At 42.1% G+C, this 21,545-nt stretch overlaps 1 long non-coding RNA gene across 2 annotated transcripts in view; it reads left to right on the top strand.

Annotated features, from left to right (window-relative positions):
* The first annotated feature begins 13,625 nt into the window (after nucleotides 1-13,625).
* The window catches only part of LOC141253059 (uncharacterized), a 125,085-nt gene continuing 117,165 nt past the window's right edge, over nucleotides 13,626-21,545 (top strand). For both annotated transcript variants that reach the window (XR_012314214.1, XR_012314213.1), the window contains exon 1: nucleotides 13,626-13,734. This is a non-coding gene — a long non-coding RNA (uncharacterized lncRNA). The remainder of the gene's footprint in view (nucleotides 13,735-21,545) is intronic.

Genomic DNA, 21,545 nt, shown 5'->3' with positions numbered 1-21,545 from the left:
AAGCCACTCCTTTGTTACTTTAGCTGTGTGCTTAGGGTCATTGTCTTGTTGGAAGGTGAACCTTCGGCCAAGACTGTGGTCCAGAGCACTCTGGAAGAGGATTTCATCCAGGATATCTCTGTACTTGGCCACATTCAAGTCCCTGCAGCATACCACTTAGAATTATCACCAAAATGTTCTATCTTCGTCTCATCAGACCAAAGAATCTTATTTCTCATAGTCTGGGAGTCCTTCATGTGTTTTTGAGCAAACTCTATGCGGGCTTTCATATGTCTTACACTGAGGAGAGGCTTCCGTCAGGCCACTCTGCCATAAAGGCCCGACTGGTGAAGGGCTGCAGTGATAGTTGACTTTATGGAACTTTCTCCAATCTCCCTACTGCATCTCTGGAGCTCAGCCACAGTGATCTTGGGGTTCTTCTTTACCTTTCTCACCAAGGTTCTACTCCCACAATTGCTCAGTTTGGCTGGATGGTCAGGTCTAGGAAGACTTCTGGTGGTCCCAAACTTCTTCCATTTAAGGATTATTGAGGCCACTGTGCTCTTAGGAACCTTGAGTACCTCAGAAATTCTTTTGTAACCTTGGCCAGATCTGTGACTTGCCACAATTCTGTTTCTGAGGTCCTTGGGCAGTTCCTTTGAGCTCATGATTCTCATTTGGTCTGACATGCACTGTGAACTGTGAGGTCTTATATAGACAGGTGTGTGCCTTTCCAAATCAAGTCCTATCAGTTTAATTAAACACAGCTGGACTCCAATGAAGGAGTAGAACCATCTCAAGGAGGATCACAAGGAAATGGACAGCATGTGACTTAAATATGAGTGTCTGAGCAAAGGGTCTGAATACTTATGACCATGTGATATTTCAGTTTTTCTTTTTTAATAAATTTGCAAAAATATCTACATTTCTGTTTTTTTTCAGTCAAGATGGGGTGCACAGTGTACATTAATGAGAAAAAAAAATGAAGTAGAATTTACCAAATGGCTGCAATGAAACAAAGAGTGAAAAATTTAAAGGGGTCTGAATACTTTCCGTACCCACTGTAATTGGCACCTTTCTGCCTGTTAGATTTTAGGCCCATAGTAACAAAATATATAAAATAGTCTTAGACAACTTCTTTAATGATAAAAAAAATAATAAAATAAGAGACTCTTTTGCCGATTTCCAGGACTGTGTTGGTAGTGCGAGGCCTGATCTGACGTCAGAGTCTTTGCTCATGACCTTTCCTGATCGTTCGGTTCCTCTAATTTGCAGAAGGTTACAGACAAAAAGGACTTTCTCATTTGTGTAATTGCTGATTGTATTAATCAGCCCGATATTCTGCCTTATTATAGCGGTATAATTATCCAGAATTTCCAGATCGGCGCTCGTTTTACCCACAGTCACTCCCAGCAGGCTGATGACGGGAATGTACAATATGTAAAAAATAATAACTATTTACATTATAGCTCATCTAAACCAGTAATAGGAACCTGTAGATTTATTTTTTTCTGGATTATCATATTAGAAAGAGACGATATCTGGATATCCAGATGTAGAGTCGTGGTCTCTGTAGTTTATTATTTTAATGTGCGTAAAACCCCATACAGTTTCACTATCCTGGTTCATTTCCCTGGAACAGACATCTCTAATTTTCCTATGGGTGTCAACACCCTAGAGCCTGATCTGTCCTGTTTTATTCCTTAAATTTAAACCTTTGTGCTTGAGGCCCCCACCCACCATAACTTATCCTAAAGATTAGTCATCGATATCAGATCGGTGCTGGAACAACACCTACAACCTCAATCGAGCAGCTGCTGCTGGGTCCTGTGGCCACCAGGCCATAAAATGTTTCTCAGGGCATAAAATGTTAGCGAGGAGCACTGTCTTCTTAAAAAGGGGTAATTTTTGTGATCTTCCCATTTCTTGTTTTCTGTGGAGACTAATGTTTTCCTGCCCCATCGTTTGCCCCATTATATTCCTCCCCCATCGTTTGCACTAGTGTTTCTTTGCTTTTCTTTCTGGCATTTTTCCATTGTTTTTATTGTCAGGTTCAAAGCATGTTGCTGTCAATCACTTAGCATAAGGTTGGGGGCTAGACGGCGACCGCTACACGAGTTCAAAAATGGCTCTATGGCACTGCTACGTTGCTGTAGAATATGGTCGCACTGCGACCATAACAAGCAAGTTGCAAAAAATCCAACTGGTTCTGACTTTTTACAAACTTGTCGCAGTGGAACATTAGTGGTCGCAATGTAGCCCCTTTTACTTACAAAGTGCGTGCCGGCCAACGCTACAAGTGCGTGCCGGCCAACGCTACAAGTGCGTGCCGGCCAACGCTACAAGTGCGTGCCGGCCAACGCTACTAGTGCGTGCCGGCCAATGCTATTCGTGCGTGCCGGCCAACGCTACTAGTGCGTGCCGGACAACCCTACTCCTACGTGCAGCAACATTTCTCAATGTCTTGTGTGAAAATGGGAGGTACCGCACACCCCCTTTAAGTAATTTTAAGGCTGAAGACTAAGTATTTGCTTTGTCCTTGGAGTATCCTCTTCATCAACTCTGCTCATTGTAGTACGAGTACAGACTGTTAGATGCAGATGTCATAGTCATACGTTCAGAGGCGACCTTCTTTCCAGAAATGGTGACTCACCCGGACTTTCTGCCTCTGCTCAGGTCAGCCGTAAATTCTGGTAAAAGGATGCGCACGATCTTAATGCTAACATGTAGGAGTCGGTCACAATGTAAAACCCCTATCACAATTAGCATTAAGACCATACAACCCACATCTCGCCCCGAGGACGGGCGCCGGCTCAACCACAAGGCTCTTGTTTCCTGTGTGGAGAAATCAAGTGGATCTGTTAACCATAAAACATACGAGAGTGAATATTCGCGCCCAGATGCCGCATCTCCGACTTTTATTTCAATGCTGTTAAAATGTTCTATGAGAAACACAGAAAATACAGCTGTTCTGGAGAAATCAAAGCGAGAGCCCAGAGCAAGGAACATTATAGGAATTTATAGCTCAGAAGCAAATTGTTCTTATATCGAGCTCCACTTTGTATCCTTCATAAATATATGTATGTATGCAAATTCTCCAAGTAGAATGCAAATGGCACCAAAGAGATAAAAAAAAAATCTGAACCTCGGTGAAAGCGAAATCTCTGCCATTGTGTAACACGTTCATGTTTTATTTTAAGGCACAGTTCTTGTAAGCAGAATTTCTATAGAGAAAAATCCATCTGCATCGGTGCTGCCCATGGTGGCGACTTCACAATGTCCCCATGTTCAGGACTGTATTATTCAAAAGGCTGAATAGGCTGAAGCCTAGGGGCTCCACAGGGTCTAGGCGACAGCCACTCTAGTGCTCCAATAGTTAAAGGTACTTTTCACTCCGCATTATAGCAATGCGTATATATATATACATATATATATATATATATATATATATATATATATATATATATATATATATATATATATATATATATATATATATATATATATATATATATATATATATACATATACATATGTGAAGCACCGAGTGGCGGAACTTTGAACAGTCATTCTGTGCTGATAGAGAGTTAGAGACCGCTTCATATAGGATGGAAAAAGGAATTCACATGAGTATCCTTAACACTCTTGGACTGTTATGAGTTAATACATAAAGAGGTTTCCAAAAACCCATGTCCCCTGGTTGCAGTTTAGTTTTAAAAAATAAAATAAATAAAAAATCAAACTCTGCCTTACTCCCCCTCCCCAGGTCTATTGATGAATCCCGGTGTCTACAGCACTAATGTCACATCAACAGTCCTGCGGCCGACCAGTGAGCTGAGTGCTTCATCCCTTCAACTTGGACAGAGCCGCTGAGCTCACTGATTGTCTGCAGCGCTTTTGATGTGATTTCAGCGCTGCAGACAATAAAAGACAGCAGGAGCAGTAGAGGAAACGGCGCTGGACCTGGGAGGGTGAGCAAAGTACAAGTTTGTTTTATTAATACAAATTGAATCTGAGAGAGAAGAATTTTCTGAACCCGGAAAACCCTTTTAATATCGGATCGCACTCGGACAGTTATCCTATCGGGCAGTGTGCTTCAGATTTTTCTCAGCTCGGTCCGAGAAAAAAAATCTCTGCATTCCCGAGTTTGATCTGCTATTCGGATGCAAGTCAATGAGTCTGTGGAAACCATCGGACTGCACTCGGATGACATCCGAGTGCAGTCTGATCTGCACGGACTGACACAATGGAGAAGATGGAGAATTTTTTTTCTCCATCAGATGTGACATTTCATCATTCTATAATGAACCTTTTCATTATATAGAGACAAAACCTGACATTTATTCTCTGTCTGTTTATATATATATATATAATTTCATGTACCAGCCTGGCGTTGCTGCCCGTCCTAACCATATTCCCTGGTATCCATCTCTTTATATTTATCATTTCCTCCCCACGAACCAATGGACATTTATTTTTCTGCCATTATCTTCTATGTTTCTATAACAGAAGTTGTCAGAATTATGGCCCCTATTTCCCGACTCCCAGTTACAAATCACCACTGACGCATATAACTTCTCCCTTCTGCATATAGGTCTAGATAAGAAGATCGGAGCCTGAAGGCCGTTCCCGGTAATGAGCCTGGTAGATTTAATAACCGGCATAAATAAGAAGTAAGAACTTTAAAGTTCTGCCGCTACTTTGTGGCCGGTTGCAGCGACGCCGTGATCGCACATTGATATGATTTGTGATGCCCTTGTGTAGAGCAATGCAATCAACTCTTTTGCTAAGTCGTCCTGGGGCTTTATCGCCCGGCGGCGCAGTTTTTAAGGAAGGTAAATATTCTGCCGTCTCGGTGGAGCGGAGTCATTTTGTGGGGATGAGTTAGTGCCGTGTGGTTGTATCTTAAACATCCGGCGAGTGCTGTATTTTTTCTTTTTCTTACTTGTGAGATGCACCTGAATCTACGTGATTTACTTCAATGGCTCATTTGGAATTGTTATTGTTATTACTCCGTGGCGCCATACCCTGAAAGATACTTTAAAAAGTGCCTGCAGCAAATGAAACAGCCATTGCCGAGCTGCACGAGGGCAAAAAGTTAATTGGAGTCCTAAAAGGAAATGTAGCATGAAAAAAAAAAAATTATAAGTCATACGTACAGTCGTGGTAAACGGGTCCTGTAAATCATAGGGGGAGGGCGAAATTACAAGGGAATCCACACCATTCGCCCGCCAGGCTACCCAACTGCTTTTTCTCCAATTTCGATGCAAACACATCGAGGACGACTCTTGAGAAATGATTTTTTATTTTTGCCCGGGTTCCTTTATCCTCTGCTATCATTGGGGTGGTAACAGTTTTGTAAGCGGCATCACTTCCCACGTAGTGTTATACACTCCAGAGTAATTGGTTTTGCTTTGCAGCACGAGGGACGGATGAGAGGAGAACATTTCCTTTGTTCGGATGTGTAAATATATAATACATCATCATGGGAGGCGATGGAGCGGAAATCAGAATGCGCGGTTTATACGCCTCGCGCTTTGTTTTTGGTTATTATGCAACAGCAGATTTGATTTCTTTTTAGTTATTTTGCTTCTTCTCGCTTTCTGTATTCCTTTAGAAGTGAGGTGGATTGAATGTACAATGACTGGGATTAGACACAGGGGTTAGGAAAGTCAGAAATATTTATTTCTCCTTGGTTATATAGTCCCTGTCCCCAATAGGTTCACATACTTATTTTCCTATACAGTGTCAGACTGAAGAACATTGGGCCCACCCCATAGCAGCTGCAAGGTTTGCATTATGAGGTCTCCTGAAGGAGAAGCCAGGGCCCACCTGAGGATTCTCTGGTTCTCTGGTGGGCCAGTCCAACCCTGTCCCTATATCAGGCACACACTAGGGACAATTTGATAACGAGCTAATTTATTTATTTTTTTGGGTGTGGGAGAGAATACAAGCTATTGCTCTTAGTTGGATTTGAACCCAAGACCCCAAAATGGTAACCACTGAGTAGTGATGTGCGCAAGTGATCGTTACTCGAGTTTGCCTAGGGTGCTTGGGTATGCACCGAGTATCGCGGGTCCTCGAGTGACATGTTCGAGCCCCCGTGGCCGCTTGTTTCGGGGCTGTTAACTGCTGCAAAACATGCAGTTGCAGGGACTCAAAAATGTCACTTGAGCACCTGCAATACTCTGCGCATACCCAAGCACCCTAGGCAAACTCGAGTAACGAGCTCAAGTTTTTATGTTGCACACCTGTCCCGGGTCCGGGTTTTGCGCCCTTCACCTCGGTCCACTGCCCTCTATTGTGCTCCATGTTTGACTTTGCAGGTTGCCCGGCGTGGCTCGGTGACATCATCGCCATAGGCCTTTTAAGGCCCATTAGGACACCCACCTGTGTATTTGGATTACTATTCAAGTTTTGTGTACTCCACCTCCTGTGCACACCCTGGTAACCTGCTTCCATTCCCTGCATATCCAAGTCCTTGCTTCCCACGTGACATCCTGCCAGCTGTACCAATGCTCGGGACTCGTGTAGCCACCTGGAGCTGAGGCTTAGCGGGTCCACTTCACAAGGTGAGCCTCATATTTTATTTTACAAGATTAGACACCTGTCTTATATTGGGAAGCATGGTGGCTCAGTGGTTAGCAGTGGGATCATAGATTGAGATTCAACTATACCTGCACGGAGTAGGTACAGTATCCTCTCCCTCTGCTTGTGCTACCTCCCAGATATCAAAACATCTTGATGGATTAACTGACTGCCTACGAATTTGTCACTTTCCCCAGTGGGACTGACAATCTCTATACATCACAGCTGTAATGTTGGTACTGACTAAAGGAGCAAATTTGCCAAAGCTGTAACTTGAGTGGTACAATTTATATATAAACTGACAATAGAAGATATACGGAATTCCCAGTGGATTGGTTCACGAGAAAGGTTCCAATCCTTGAAGTAAAATAAGCAGAGACCCGGCAGCGCTCTCAAAACAATTCAAAGAAGCATCTGATTTTATTAGAATGACAATCCACAAAGTCAAAATAACATTTCGATCTGTACCCCAGTCCTTCCTCAGACAAACGGATCATATGGTGTTAGTAAATATACAAAATAAGTGTAATAGAAATGCGGCTTCTGCGGCAAGGAAGAAGAGCTATATTCTTGCGGCAGGAGCCACTATTCTATTGCGCTTATTTTGGGGCTTTATACCAGGAAGGGACCAAGGATGAGGGTCATTATGCCAGGAAGGGACCCAGGATGAGGGGGCATTGTACCAGGAATGGACCCAGGAAGAGGGGCATTATACCAGAAAGGGACCCAGGATGAGGGGCATTATACCAGGAAGGGGCCCAGGATGAGGGGCATTATACCAAGAAGGGACCCAGGATGAGGGGCATTATACCAGGAAGGGACCCAGGATGAGGGGCATTATACCAGGAAGGGGCCCAAGATGAGGGGCGTTGTACCAGGATGGAGAAATTATACCAAGAAGGGGCCCAGGATGAGAGACGCTGTTATTACATAGAACCCAAGATGGGATGCATTATTACTGGAAGGGGCCAGGGTGGGGACGTTATTCCTGGAAGGGGTCAGGATGGGGACGTTATTCCTGGAAGGGGCCCAGAATGGGGGAGATTATTACAGGAAGGAGCCAGGATGGGGGAGATTATTACATGGGGGCGAACACGCATGTATTTATAGGATCTAGAATGCTACAAAGGCCCATACATCTGACCAACATGCAGGTGGGGGCAGTCAGGTACTAATTTTTCACCAGGTCCCATCAGACTCTCTTTACCCCACTGTGTGTGAGGCACGCTGCAACTATGATGTTATGCCAGGCCCACAAACCAGAAGAGTCACCATGAATGTTGAGGTCCTCAGGGCTGTCATCTGTGGCCACCGGCCCTGGTCTTGTAAATCTTTTATTGAACTCTATAGAGCAGCCATGGTGCAGCTACCCAGAGCTCGTTACTGCGATACACACTTTACTGCAGAAAAAATGAATGTACCCGACTGTATCTACACTGCGGATACTCGCCCCCCGGTGATACAATGTATTTTATGGAAAGTGAATTGTCTGCCTTAGGACCTATTGGCATTAATGTGCCTCTTCTGCAATGTTCAGGGAGACTTGCTGAATATAAAGCAGCCTCTTCTGCTAGATGAGAGAAAAATGAGATCCCGCTTGTTTAGTATAAGGGGGAGCAGAAAACACGGGTGTTATTAAGAGGCTGAGCTCCACCGCCAGAGTAATTATCGCAGCCCATAGTGCCAGCCTTACTGCACTTTATAAAAGGAGATCTCCTTTCATGGATATTAAGACGAATTTGAAAATGTCACCAGGGTGCCGAGCGTCAGCGGATTCACCGCCCCTAGTTAGGAATTCAGCCGTGTGGGTTCTGCTGCGTGATTACTGTGCTTAGCACTGATGGAGGGGGACGGGGTGCGGAGCTGACAATAAGACAAGTCCATGAATTATACAACAATTACAGCATGGCTGACTTCTGCCTGAGCTCTTATGTCAGCGCTGCCGCTTTCATAGCAGCTGGGTAACAAGCGCAGCTGTCGGCGTACGGTTCCCAGGAACATAAACACAACTGACATCATAGTCCATACAATAAGTGGTCATTTACACTTCAATTCCAGGTAAATTGTTGAGCAGCTTTTCAAATATTCTGCTTATTAATGTTAAAATAGTGCTGGTTTTCTGTTAACTCTCAGGATGCTGACGAAAAGTTCTTACTGGAGCCCCCTGCTGGTTTATCATGCATGGGCCAGTGGCATAAAGGGAATCTGTCACCGGCTGGCACTTATCTGACCTCTAATATGGGCATACAGGTGATAGAAATATAAATCTATACTTACCTGTATGCCTCATATTAGAGGTCTTGTTGCTGTGAAATGTCTTTTTATTCAATCAAGTTTCTGATGCTGTGGAGCCGGGACCCTAGAGAAATCCTGCCTCCTGTGGTAATTATAATGTTTCCCCCCTCCCCTGCATGTCACAGTGCCCTGTGATGTGCAGCTGCAACAGCCAAATCTGGGCACTCTAATGTGCAGGGAAGGGCGGAAACATTATAATTTATACAGGAGGCAAGGATTTCTTCAGAGCCCCGGGCCTGCAAGCATCAGAAACTTGATTGAATAAAAAGACATTTCACAGCAACAAGACCTCTAATATGAGGCATACAGGTATGAATACATTTACATTACTATCAACTGTATGCCCATATTAAAGGTCAGATAAGTGCCAGGGGGTAACAGATTCCCTTTAACTCTGAGATGTTGCATGGGGCGCTACGAACGTCAACAGGGCCACCAGCTATCATGGGTTTTTAAAACTATTGATCTTCTGTTAATTGGTCTTCTGTATTCTGTTAACAGGCTTCTGGTCCCAGGTGTGACTGCATTTTCTGCACTGACTATAGGTAAGCCACTGAACAGTATCCTCATATGGAAGAGTGACCACTAAATAATCAGACAGCACGGTGGCTCAGTGGTTAGCATTGTAACTTTGCAGCTTTGGGGTCCTGGTTCAATTTCCCCCAAGGACAACATACAAGAAGTTTGTATGTTCTCCCCATGTTTGCATGTGTTTCCTCCGGGTTCTCCAGTTTCCTCCCACATTCCAAAGACATAGTGATAGGGGAGTTGGATTCACAGCTACACTGCTAAGTACGGCTGCATAATGTCCTCCATACTGCTACTGCTTCTGAATGTGCTACGTAGAGACAGGAGAGCAGGTATCCTTCATGTCTGTGTGTGCAGTGCATGGGAGACAGCAGCTAATCGTCACTCACTAGCTCAGAGACGACTGAAAATTAGAGATAGTCTGCGGAAGTGAAAAATCCAGTATACAAGTTGTATAATTACTAGGAATTGTGTTACTTTTCATGTACACACAGGACAGCTTATTCTGTAAAATGTCATATGAAATGACAGGTACAAAAAGGAAAAAATAACATTTTTGTCACTCTGCAGAAAGGAAACTCAAGTAGACCACAATCTATGTGATAGCTAAAGCAACTTTACTATGGAAGAAGTGGATCCACAGAAAAAAACTATCTTAGATCTTGGCTTTTATGGGGCTCAAACTATCTGTCTATCCATTTATCTGATCTATCCATGGCTCACAAATCAATACTGTAAAAAGTAATTGCATCCACACATACGGAGATCAATGAAATAGAAAAAGACTTTTAAAGACAATGAAAATATAGGAAATCTAGATCTGGCGTTGAGTGGCAAAAAAACAAGCTGTAAAGTCTTACAGTTATAGTCCTAGAAACCTGTTGTAGAAAATTCCAGCTGCTTCCCTGTATTAGGCTTAAGCCTGAAATGCCGACTACTAAGGCTTTATGGATAGCAGGCGTGTGGTGTGCGCTGGTGGCAAGCAGCCCTTCGCCGCCCGGCTCTCTCGGAATCTTCTATTGCTTTACAAATTTAAATCTTATCGACTTGTTTCCTCGCTCGGTTTATGGCCTTTTACTGCGTCTCGTTATCTTTCACTCCCGCTGCCCGAAAGCAAAGGAACGGCCCTACAAGCCTTGTGACAGCACGGAAACTGAAAGCTTATTTGTACGGTATATTTTGGACCGATATACAAATATCTGACGTTTACATATGTAAAGTTGAGCTACATTCCTAGTATATGTGGCTGACAGTGATGTGACTTTTTTTGTAGGTCGAATCCAGCAGGCCAAACTCAAGAGGACTTTACCGAAAAAAATGAACTGGTGGGCATGCAAAATAATTGCATGTTCGCATTGGCCATTAAACAGACCAAACCTAAGACAGAAACAAAATGACGATATACCCAGCTGTAAGCAAATAAATAAAAGCAATAATCATATAAATAACAAAAATCTTTTCTTCATTTGGCCATCTCTAGTGGGAAGCAGGAAAAACAGTGTATAAGGGTAGACTTGGTAGAGGTGGTGAGTGGTGAACAAGTTACCTATTCACTCATGATGAAAACTCCTTCTGCTATCACTAGGGATTTCATGCACCTTCCTGTCCTAAATGCCTAACATTAAACCTTTCCTTTAACTAAACCACAGATAAAACCATTAAACCTCAGTAGACCACGAGGATCATGACGAGTTTATCATCACTAACTTCTAGAAACTATGTAATTATTATTATTTTTTTTTTTCCTAAGGGAAAATAAGACTTTATTCAAGTGCAAAAAGAGTGCAACATGCCACACAAAAATACATAAGGATGCAGTGTACTACAAGCCCTCTCCGAAAGAGAGAAGGTTCCCAACAAACCTTCTGTAACAATCTGTATGAGAAGTCCACAGAAAGGGAAGGTCTGGTGGTGTCTCTTTAATGAAGCCATGATAGAGCTAGCCATTAAGGGAATCTGTCACAAGGTTTGTGTTATGTAATCGGAGAGCAGTTTGATGTAGGGGCTGAGACCCTGATTCCAGTGATGTGTCACTTACTAAGCTGCTTTCTGCAGTTGTGATAAAATCCCATTTTTCTCTGCTGCAGATCTAGCAGTTCTCTGAATGTTGAGCTCTGTATAACCCTGCCCACACCACTGATTGGTAGTTTTCTATGTACACTCTGCATAGGCAGAAAGCTGCCAATCATTGGTGGCTGTGGGTTTACACAGAGCAGGAGAACTACATAGCACAAGACATCTAGTCCTATAGTGATAATATTCTGCTGAGAAAACACTTGTTTTATTGAAAAAAACACCACTCAGCGCATTAAGTGACACATTGCTGAAATTAGTGTAACTGCCCCTACATCATGCGGCTCTCCGTTTACAGCGCAAAAAACTGCTGACAGATTCCCTTTAAGGCCATTACATGAAAGTTGTCTAACCATCTGAAGTGTATGAAGGCCTCACATCTCTCCCCCAACTGATGATGAAGTCAGATGATGTCTCCCTGTTGAAAAGACATGAACGCATGGCTGAGCCGAGTGCTCAAGTGTATATGGAAGTTGGGAGAAATAGCTGTCGTCGTCTTGTTACACTGGTGGAAACCTGTCCTAGAATGTCATAGGACAGGTTCCCGTGGAGCTATGCTTCATCCTCATCACCACTACCATATAGAGGAAAATGTGCTCCCATACAGGAGATACCAGGAGTGCTGAAGTAAGAGGAGGGCTGCTCACACTGTTGTCCATGTTATCTGATCTAATACTGCATATACCAGGATCCTGAGGTAAGAAGAGGCTGCTCACATTGCTGTCTACCCTATCTGTTCTAATATGGAGTTAATGGGAGTGCTGAAGTAAGAAGAGACCACTCACACTGCTGTCCAACCTATCTTTTTCATCTAATACTGGAGATACCATGAGTGCTGAGGTAAGAAAAGGCCACTCTGCTTCCACCCTGTCTATATGATCTAATACTGGAGATACCAGGAGTGCTGAGGTAAGAAGAGGCCACACTACTGTCATTGCTGTCTCTTTAATGTAATACTGTAGATACCAGGGGTGCTGTGGTAAGAAGAGGCTGCTCACACTGTTGTCCACAGTGTCTAGCTAATCTAATGCTTGGACATACCAGGGGTGCTGTGGTAAGAAGAGGCTGCTCACACTGTTGTCCACAGTGTCTAGCTGATCTAATACTGGACATACCAAGGGGAGCTGTGGTAAGAAGAGGCTGCTCACACTGTTGTCCACAGTGTCTAGCTGATCTAATACTGGACATACCAGGGGTGCTGTGGTAAGAAGAGGCTGCTCACACTGTTATCCATCTTATCTGCTCTAATACTGGACATACCAGGGGTGCTGAGGTATGAAGAGGCTGTTCACACTGCTGACCACCCTGTCTGATCTGATACTGGACATACCAGGGGTGTTGAGGTAAGAAGAGGCTGCTTACACTGTTATCCATCTTATCTGATCTAATACTGAAGATACCAGGGCAGCTGAGGTAAGATGAGGCTGCTCACACTGCTGTCCATGATGTCTTTCCAGTGTAATACTGGAGATGCCAAGAGTGCCGAGGTAAGAAGAAACTGCTCACACTGTTGTCCTCGTTGTTTTTCTGAATGCTGGGTGACTGTGGCGATCATGAAATAGCTGAACAGTATGTGATTTATATTATCTCAAGGTCACAGCGATAATCTCTGTCCACTGCATATGCTCACAGGCACTTGTCTTAATAATATAACAGGACAGGTTTCAGTCAATGTAAGAAGACATCATTCAGTATACTATGGTGATTGTTTCCCAAAGACAAAAACGAGTGTGATTTACTAATTTAAAGATATTTTTGAATTTATTCATAATATTTTCTTTTCTATATTTTTTATTCTATTCCCTCCTTACAAAATTGATGGCCTATTCCTAGGATTGGCTATTAATGTTAGATAAGTAAAGGTTTGACCCTCGGCAGTCCCCGCCAATAAGCTGTTTGAAGGGGTTGTGCTGTACTAATAGTGGCTGCCGGGGCTTTACAGTCTCATTTATGTGACTATGGCACAGCTGTTCTGTGCTGTATTACTAGGTACAGACACTCCTGATGGTTATGGGTGATGCCTGATAAATGGGATGCGGAGATCTCGCCCTTTCAAACAGATGATCAATTTTAAAGTCCCGGATAAGCCCTTTAATAGAGAGCATTAAGTGTGAATGTCAGCGAGTACGTGGGGCTGATGAGTAGAGGAAGTGGTTAGCCTGACATGTACTTCCTCTCTGAACATTGTAATTGCCATTTCTCCCTCGCTTCGCTCACTTCCATTACGTCAGGGCTGCTGTTGGGAAGCAGAAAGGCCATCGGTATCATCAGGTAAGGGGGAAAAGCACTCAGCACTCCCACTCCCACACTACACCTAGCTCTATGCAAATCACAGCCCTGGGAATTTTAAGCAAATTGCTCATTCAGATGTTTTTGCCCCTGAAAGTTTACAGAGAGCATCATTTAGAGGAATGATAAGAATCCCTTTCATATAGATGACATTTTGGAAATTCCACTGCGACCACATAGGTCAGATGCTTAAAATCATAACTAGTGCGAGGCGCCCTGGTAATAGGCCGTTACCTGTAAGTGACAGTGTGCATTGTCTATCTAGTCTGTATGGACTACAACTCCCAGCATGTCTGTATGGCTCTGCATTGGAGTGATAGATCCTGGGCAGCAAAAGACCCACGACGATATATAATTCAATGCTATAACCTTGGGAGACTGTCGTGTGATATTGTACAGTCTAGAGTGGGTAGATTTCTTTCTTTCCTCTCTTTCATTCTATTTCTCTCCCTTTCTTTCATTCCTTTCTTTCCTTTTCTCTCTTTCTTTCTTCTTTTCTTTCTTTCTTCCTTTCTTTTTCTAGCTCTCTTTCTTTTTCTTCCTTTTTCTATCTCTCTTTCTTCCTTTTCCTCTCTCTTTCTTTCTTCCTTTCTTTCTTTTTCTCTTTCTATCTTTCTTTCTTCCTTTTTCTTTCTCTATCTTTCTTCCTTCCTTCCTTCCTTTCTTTTTCTCTCTCTCTCTTTCTTTTTCTCTCCCTCTCTTTCTTCCTTCCTTTCTTTTTCTCTCCCTCTCTTTCTTTCTTTCTTTCTTTTTCTCTCTCTTTCTTTTTTTCCTTTCTTTTTCTCTCCCTCTCTTTCTTCCTTTCTTTTTTTCTCTCCCTCTCACTATCTTTCTTTCTTCCTTTCTTTTTTCCCTCTCTATCTTTCTTTCTTTTTAGGGACCCTAACTATTTCTATCAGATAATGCCATAGCCTACAGATTGCTGCTGTATTTTTTGGTTTGTATATTGTGCAGTCATAGCCTTTTGCACCAGTTCACACTTGCTTCATTCTGTTAGGAGGCACGGTTCAATCTGTTTTTAGTATTATACTATTGGAGATAGTATTGACTGCCTCCATATCTGTCTGAACAGTCCTCCCATCAGCTTAAGGGATCATGCAGACATTCTATGCAAATCAGTCTGATCTTGGACCGCAATGCACGGACTGGCCGCAATGCACGGACTGGCCGCAATGCACGGACTGGCCGCAGCTCTTCCAACCCAATCATGACAGCTTCATGTATTTCTATTAGGCTGTCACACTCATTTTGGGAGAGCCTTGGCCAGTCCTTTTATTAGCTGTACATGCTCGTACTCATTGAGCACTACAGCTGTTTGTAATTAGCCTTGGCTCCTACCGACCCTTTAAATTGTAGGTTGTGTCCCAGGAGATTCATGGCTGATAGAAATGGTTAGGGTCACTACAAAGAAAGATACGCCTTGTCCTGGCCAATGAGCTCACATGAATTGGACAACTTGTCTATACTGTAGTAATGCAACATTTCTTATATTCAATGTTTGCACATCCTAGTGCTTACAGAGGCTGCTGTATTCTTTAGTTTGTATATTCTGCAGTCACAGCAGCTGGAACCTGTTCACATTTGCTTCATTAAGAGATGCTTGTCAGGTTTTTTTTAATCTGTAGATAGATGGATGGATACAAACAAACTAGTCCAGCAGTACACTAATTAATTGTGATTCGGTATGTGCGAATATTAAAAGGTTATTCCCATCTCCAAGATCCTATCCCAATATGGAGTAGGTGTAATAATAATAATATTAGCAAATACCTCCTATTAGAAATGTAGTATAGTTTTTCTGATTCACTAGGTCTTTTTTCTCATGTGCAGGCATTGCAGGACCTTAGGTATCCATGGTTACGACCACTAGCAACTAGATAACTATCAGTGGTCATTACTATGGATACCTAAGGTCCTGCAATGCCCTGCACATGAGGAAGGAGACATAGCGAATCAGAAAAACTATACTACATTTCTAATTGGAGTTATTTGATAATAATATTATTATTACATCTACTACATATTGGGATAGGATCTTGGAGATGGGAATACCTCCTTAACTATATGCCTGTACTGTACTCATGTACTAGTGCACACTTCGGCCAATATCCATCTATGTGTCCAGAGTTTCTGTGTTTCCCCAAAGCTGTAAATAATCCAGAGACATTTATGTCCCTGCCTGAAAAAGCTACGATTTACCATCAGAATAAACATCAACATGATATAAAACCTGCGGCCATGTGTCAGGGAGCGTAGAAGGAAGCTTGTGATGTAGGTTCAGTAGTCCTGGAAGAACGAGCGTCCTCCTCGATTCATTGTAGTAGAGAAGGCTGCCATTTCCCTACTGCAAGTATACATACTAGAGATGGACGACAATTCCCAGGACCCTGGTGTAACGGCCAGGTCAGTATTCCATGGCTTTTGGACGAGAGCCCCGTGAACTACCTCCTACCTGCCAGCATGCCCGACTCCTCTTTCCATTAGCCATCCTGGCGTGATGTCATTGTTGCGGCTTGATGCACACATGACATCGCACCAGACCGGCAAATCAAAAGAGGAGCCGAAGATGCTGGAAAGTCTGAGGCAGCTTGCAGAGCTCCATCCACAGAATACTTGGAACCCAACTTGGGACCGGCAATTTTTTTTTGCTCATGTCTAATATATTCATGAAACACATTACACAATTATTTTCTCATACAGAATAAAAAAGACAAGACATTTTGCAAATCATTTTGTTAAAAAATATATGTATACAACCGTTTTATGTATACAGCTCCATTGCGGAGTATGATGGAAGTAGACAAGAAACAAAACCTGTGTGTAGTCTGATTTTACAGTCATGTGTTTCTCCATTGAACCTATTGGAATTGTAGAGTGATAATTTGGCCCAATACCACTCGGGGACCCACTGTGGCCTCTTTTCTCTATAAATGACCATTAATGTTTAAAGCCTAAAGGTTATTTTAAAATCAGCAGCACATATTATAATAATAATTATAATAATATTGCACCAAACTATATAAGCACGATGCGAATAACTAGGAGGGTCACAAACTGCAGGGTCATCATTAGAGCTGTAGATCAATACTAGAGCCCATCAATGTCTCCATGTAGTAAGACCCTCATGGTATTATACTAGAGCCCATCAATGTCTCCATGTAGTAAGACCCTCATGATATTTATATCAGAGCCCATCAATGTCTCCATTTAGTAAGGCCCTCATGGTATTATACTAGAGCCCATCAATGCCTCCATTTAGTAAGGCCCTCATGGTATTATACTAGAGCCCATCAATGCCTCCATTTAGTAAGGCCCTCATGGTATTATACTAGAGCCCATCAATGTCTCCATTTAGTAAGGCCCTCATGGTAATTATACCAGGGCCCATCAATGTCTCCATTTAGTAAGACCCTCATGGTAATTATACCAGAGGCCATCAGTATCTCCATTTAGTAAGACCCTCATGGTATTATACTAGAGCCCATCAATGCCTCCATTTAGTAAGGCCCTCATGGTATTATACTAGAGCCCATCAATGCCTCCATTTAGTAAGGCCCTCATGGTATTATACTAGAGCCCATCAATGTCTCCATTTAGTAAGACCCTCATGGTAATTATACCAGAGCCCATCAGTATCTCCATTTAGTAAGACCCTCATGGTATTATACTAGAGCCCATCAATGCCTCCATTTAGTAAGACCCTCATGGTAATTATACCAGTGCACATCAATGTCTCCATTTAGTAAGACCCTCATGGTAATTATACCAGAGCCCATCAATGTCTCCATTTAGTAATATCCTCATGGTAATTATATTAGTAATGAAATGCACACGTCTGGAACCGCAGAGCACGGACAATCTGCTCTCCAGAAGTAGCTTGGTCAACGAATGGTTGTCATATTGACAAATGTGGTTGTGAAGCTATGACATCTAGATCTAGAAATGTGTCACAAATAAGTTTAGGTTTCGGAGCTCTATAGCATACTAACATCTGTAGTTCTAGAACCTGGTCACTTTGACGCCTGGTGCTCTAGTAGTAAAGGACACTGCCACCTAGTCATCAGCACTGGAGCACGTCAAGATGAGCTCATGAACTATGGGTCTCAGAATAATGGTTGCCTTAAAGAGGCATTCCAGCTTAAAAAATTCTGGTTAGAACGGTGAATGTTTAACCATTCATCAAGGTCCGTCTTAATATAATACGGTAGAGTACATGCTCAACCACCATTCCAATCAAACTCCTTCTTCCCATGAGGTTGGGGAGGTAGCTAATAGAGACCCTCAGTCTAGTGATTGGTAGGGGTCCCATTGGTTGGACCTCCACCGATCTAATAGTAAACAGGTGATAAATGTTATAGGCTACAATAAAGAGAATTTACACTTTTTGAGTTACTGATACTTTGCCAAATGTCTGTGTCGAGAGGACATTTTCTTCAGGTTAGGGGTTACATCTCATACTAACACCTGGGGGTTTGGGGAGTGTGGTGTATTAGACCTTTGTGCCCCATATATATATTACACATTACTGAGACTGCAGAACTGTTTTACATCTGGACCACCAAGCCCTGTGGTCTCATGGATGGTTCCAGTTTACAACTTCACATAGTTTACTAATGTGGCAATTTTGTAGGGTTTCTGGCTTTACAAAATTTACTTAAAACCCAAATAGTTTGTAAGTATAAACAAACTTTCCAAACAAAATATTCCCCTACTTCAGGGTACGTTGAAACTATTTCTGGACAACCATTAAATAATAAAAAAAAAAAATTAGACTCCAAGTTTATCACGAGAAGAAATGACCTGTATACATAGTAAAGTGGGTTTACACCACAAATGAGAAGAGTTTAACCTTTTTTCAGACAAAAGACCTCATTTCCTGAACCATTTAGTTCCTCAATTGTAAGAAAAAAAACAATACTTACCAGACATGTGCTCAGATGTAGCATCAAGTATTGTCAGTGTATGTAGACCACATGCTTCCTTTACTCCCTCCTGCCTGGCTCTAGTATACCATGTCTTTGTGGTTAGTTTGCTTCTGAGATCTGTAGGCTTCTAATCTCCATTCTGCTGTTGAGCTTGTCAGAAGTGAAAAAAAAGTCAGCCCCAAAGAGTAAAAGACCCTTTTATAGATGAGTAAATATGAGTAATCCTTTTTTCGATATTCCCCGCCCATTCTTCTCGGAAAACAGAAATTTTTTTTACTTAGATAATCTATAGAACAGCATGGACTTTCCTTGTGTATGATATTTGCAAGAAAAGAAGTGAAATATAAAGAAAAGTTCCTGCCTGGGACGTTGTGAATGAATGACCTATGACTGTGCTTTCCCAATATATTCCCAAGAATTTTGGTAAAATTTTGGTATGATGAATTCAAAATGTAAAAATGTAATTTATTAATAAATAAAGAAAAATTTAATAAAAATAAAAACATAATTACCATAAATAAAATAAAAAGTGGAACTGACAACACTGTAATACAACATTTAATAGTACAGATGCAGTATTCATGGAGTTAAGTACTAATATTATTACCGTCTAATGAAATATTCTGTGGGAGAAGTGATCCTGTCCATTTTACGTATCTTGTGCAGGATTAAACTCGGGTAGACAAACAAACTGATCCTACCACAGGAATAGCAGCCAGTAGGCTAAAAACTATTCAGAAAAAGTACTGAAGAGGTAAATAAGTTACAGTGGCTTGTGAAAGTATTCACCCCCTTTGGCTTTTTACCTATTTTGTTACATTACAACCTCTGTTTAAAATATTTTTGTCATTTGATTTGTGTGTGATGCATCAGCACTAAATAGTCTAAGTTGGTGAAGTGAGAAAAATCTAGGCATAAATTACATTTATGGGATCAAATAACTAAAAATTGTCATGTGCATATGTATTCACCCCTTTTGCTATGAAGCCCCTAACAATTTCTGGTGCAAGCAATTACCTTCATATGTCACATGCTTAGTGAAAGGAAGTCCACCTGTGTGCAGTCTAAGTGTCACATGGTCTGTCAGTATATACACTTTCCTTTTCTGAAAGGCCAAAGAGACTGCAAAACCATTAACAAGAGGCACCACTAACCAAACAACACCATGAAGACCAAGGAGACCTCCAAACAACATCATGAAGACCAAGGAGATCTCCAAACAACACCATGAAGACCAAGGAGACCTCCAAACAACATCATGAAGACCAAGGAGATCTCCAAACAAGTCAGGGACAAAGTTGTTGAGGAGTACAAGTCAGGGTTGGGTTAGAAATAAATATTCAAATCTCTGATGATCCCATGGAGTACCATCAAATCCATTATCAAATGGAAAGAATATGGTACCACAACAAACCTGCCAATAGAAGGTCGCCCACCAAAACTCTCAGCCCGGGCAAGGAGAGCATTAATCAGAGAGGCAGTACAGAGACCAAAGGTAACCCTGAAGGAGGTACAGAATTCCCAAGCAGAGACTGGAGTATCTGTCCATATGACCACAATAAGCCGTACGCTCCATAGAGATGGCCTTCATGGAAGAGTGGGCAGAAAAAAGCCTTTACTTACATGCAAGAATTGTAATTTTCAAATTGAGTTTGCCAAAAAACATGTGTGAGACTCCCCACATGTATAGAGGAAGGTGCTGGGGTCACATGAGACCAAAATTAAACTTTTTGGCTACCAAGGTAATCTCTATGTCTGGTGACAAATTTACACAGCTCATCATCCCAAGAACACCATCCCCACAGTGATGGTGGTAGCATAATACTGTGGGGATGTTTTTCGGCAACAGGGATGGGGAAAATGGTCCGAGTAGAGGGGAAGAAGGATGGTGGGAAGTACAGAGATATTCTTGAGCAAAACCTGTTTCAGTCTGTCAGTGATTTGAGACTGGGACAGAAGTTCTCCTTCCAACAAGACAAAGACGCAAAGCATACTGCTAAAGCAACACTCGAGTGGTTTAAGGGGAAAGTGTAAATGTTTTGGAGTGGCCTACTCAAAGCCCAGACCAAGAATCTGTGGTCAGATGTGAAGATTGCTGTTCGCCAGAGGAAACCATCTAACTTGAAGGAGCTGGAGCAGTTTTGCCTTGAAGAATGGGCAAAAATCCCAGTGGCAATTTGTGGAAATCTCAGAGACTTATCCAAAGCAACTTGCAGCTGTAATTGCCCCAAAAGGAGGCTCTACAAAGTACTGACCCTAGGGGGGTGAATATTTATGCACACTGAAGTTTTCAGTTATTTTGCCCTATTTGTTGTTTGCTTCACTATAAAAAAGAAAAACAAATGATTACAGTTGTAGGAATGTTCTGTACATGAACTGATGCAAACCCTCAAAAAAAAAGTGAAATTCCAGGTTGTGAGGTAGAAAAACACCAAAAATGCCAAGGGAGGTCAATACTTTCGCAAGCCACTGTATATTTGCTCTAGTTGATTGACAGGTCTCCTCTTATATTTGTGCATAGGAGGAAACCTGGCAGTCAAGGGATCGGGATGGGGAGAAGCTGCCTGGAGCAAGTTATTTGAGACATAGTCCACTAACCTGCTTTTCAAAGTATGTTAACTCTAAAATGGCATAGTGTTCCAGCCAGTGTCTGACCCATGCTACCCATATTTCAGACAGCATCAATCTGATGACAGTTTCTCTTTTTCAGGGCTATGTACACCTTCGCAAAGAATTTTTTTTGTTCGTTAACTTCCTACGTTCAAAGTTAAACCAATATATGGATTTTCCTTGATGGAAAAGGAGAGAGACTACGCTCAAAAAGTGCTCCTAAGTTAATAAATATAAAACCAATTGTAGAAAATGTTC

The sequence above is a fragment of the Phyllobates terribilis genome, unplaced genomic scaffold (genome assembly GCF_046119375.1).
Source record: "Phyllobates terribilis strain yellow unplaced genomic scaffold, ASM4611937v1 Scaffold_2__4_contigs__length_985480577, whole genome shotgun sequence".
NCBI classification, from domain to species: domain Eukaryota; kingdom Metazoa; phylum Chordata; class Amphibia; order Anura; family Dendrobatidae; genus Phyllobates; species Phyllobates terribilis.
Note: the sequence above shows the minus strand (reverse complement) of the source record. Positions and strands in the feature narration are given on the sequence as shown.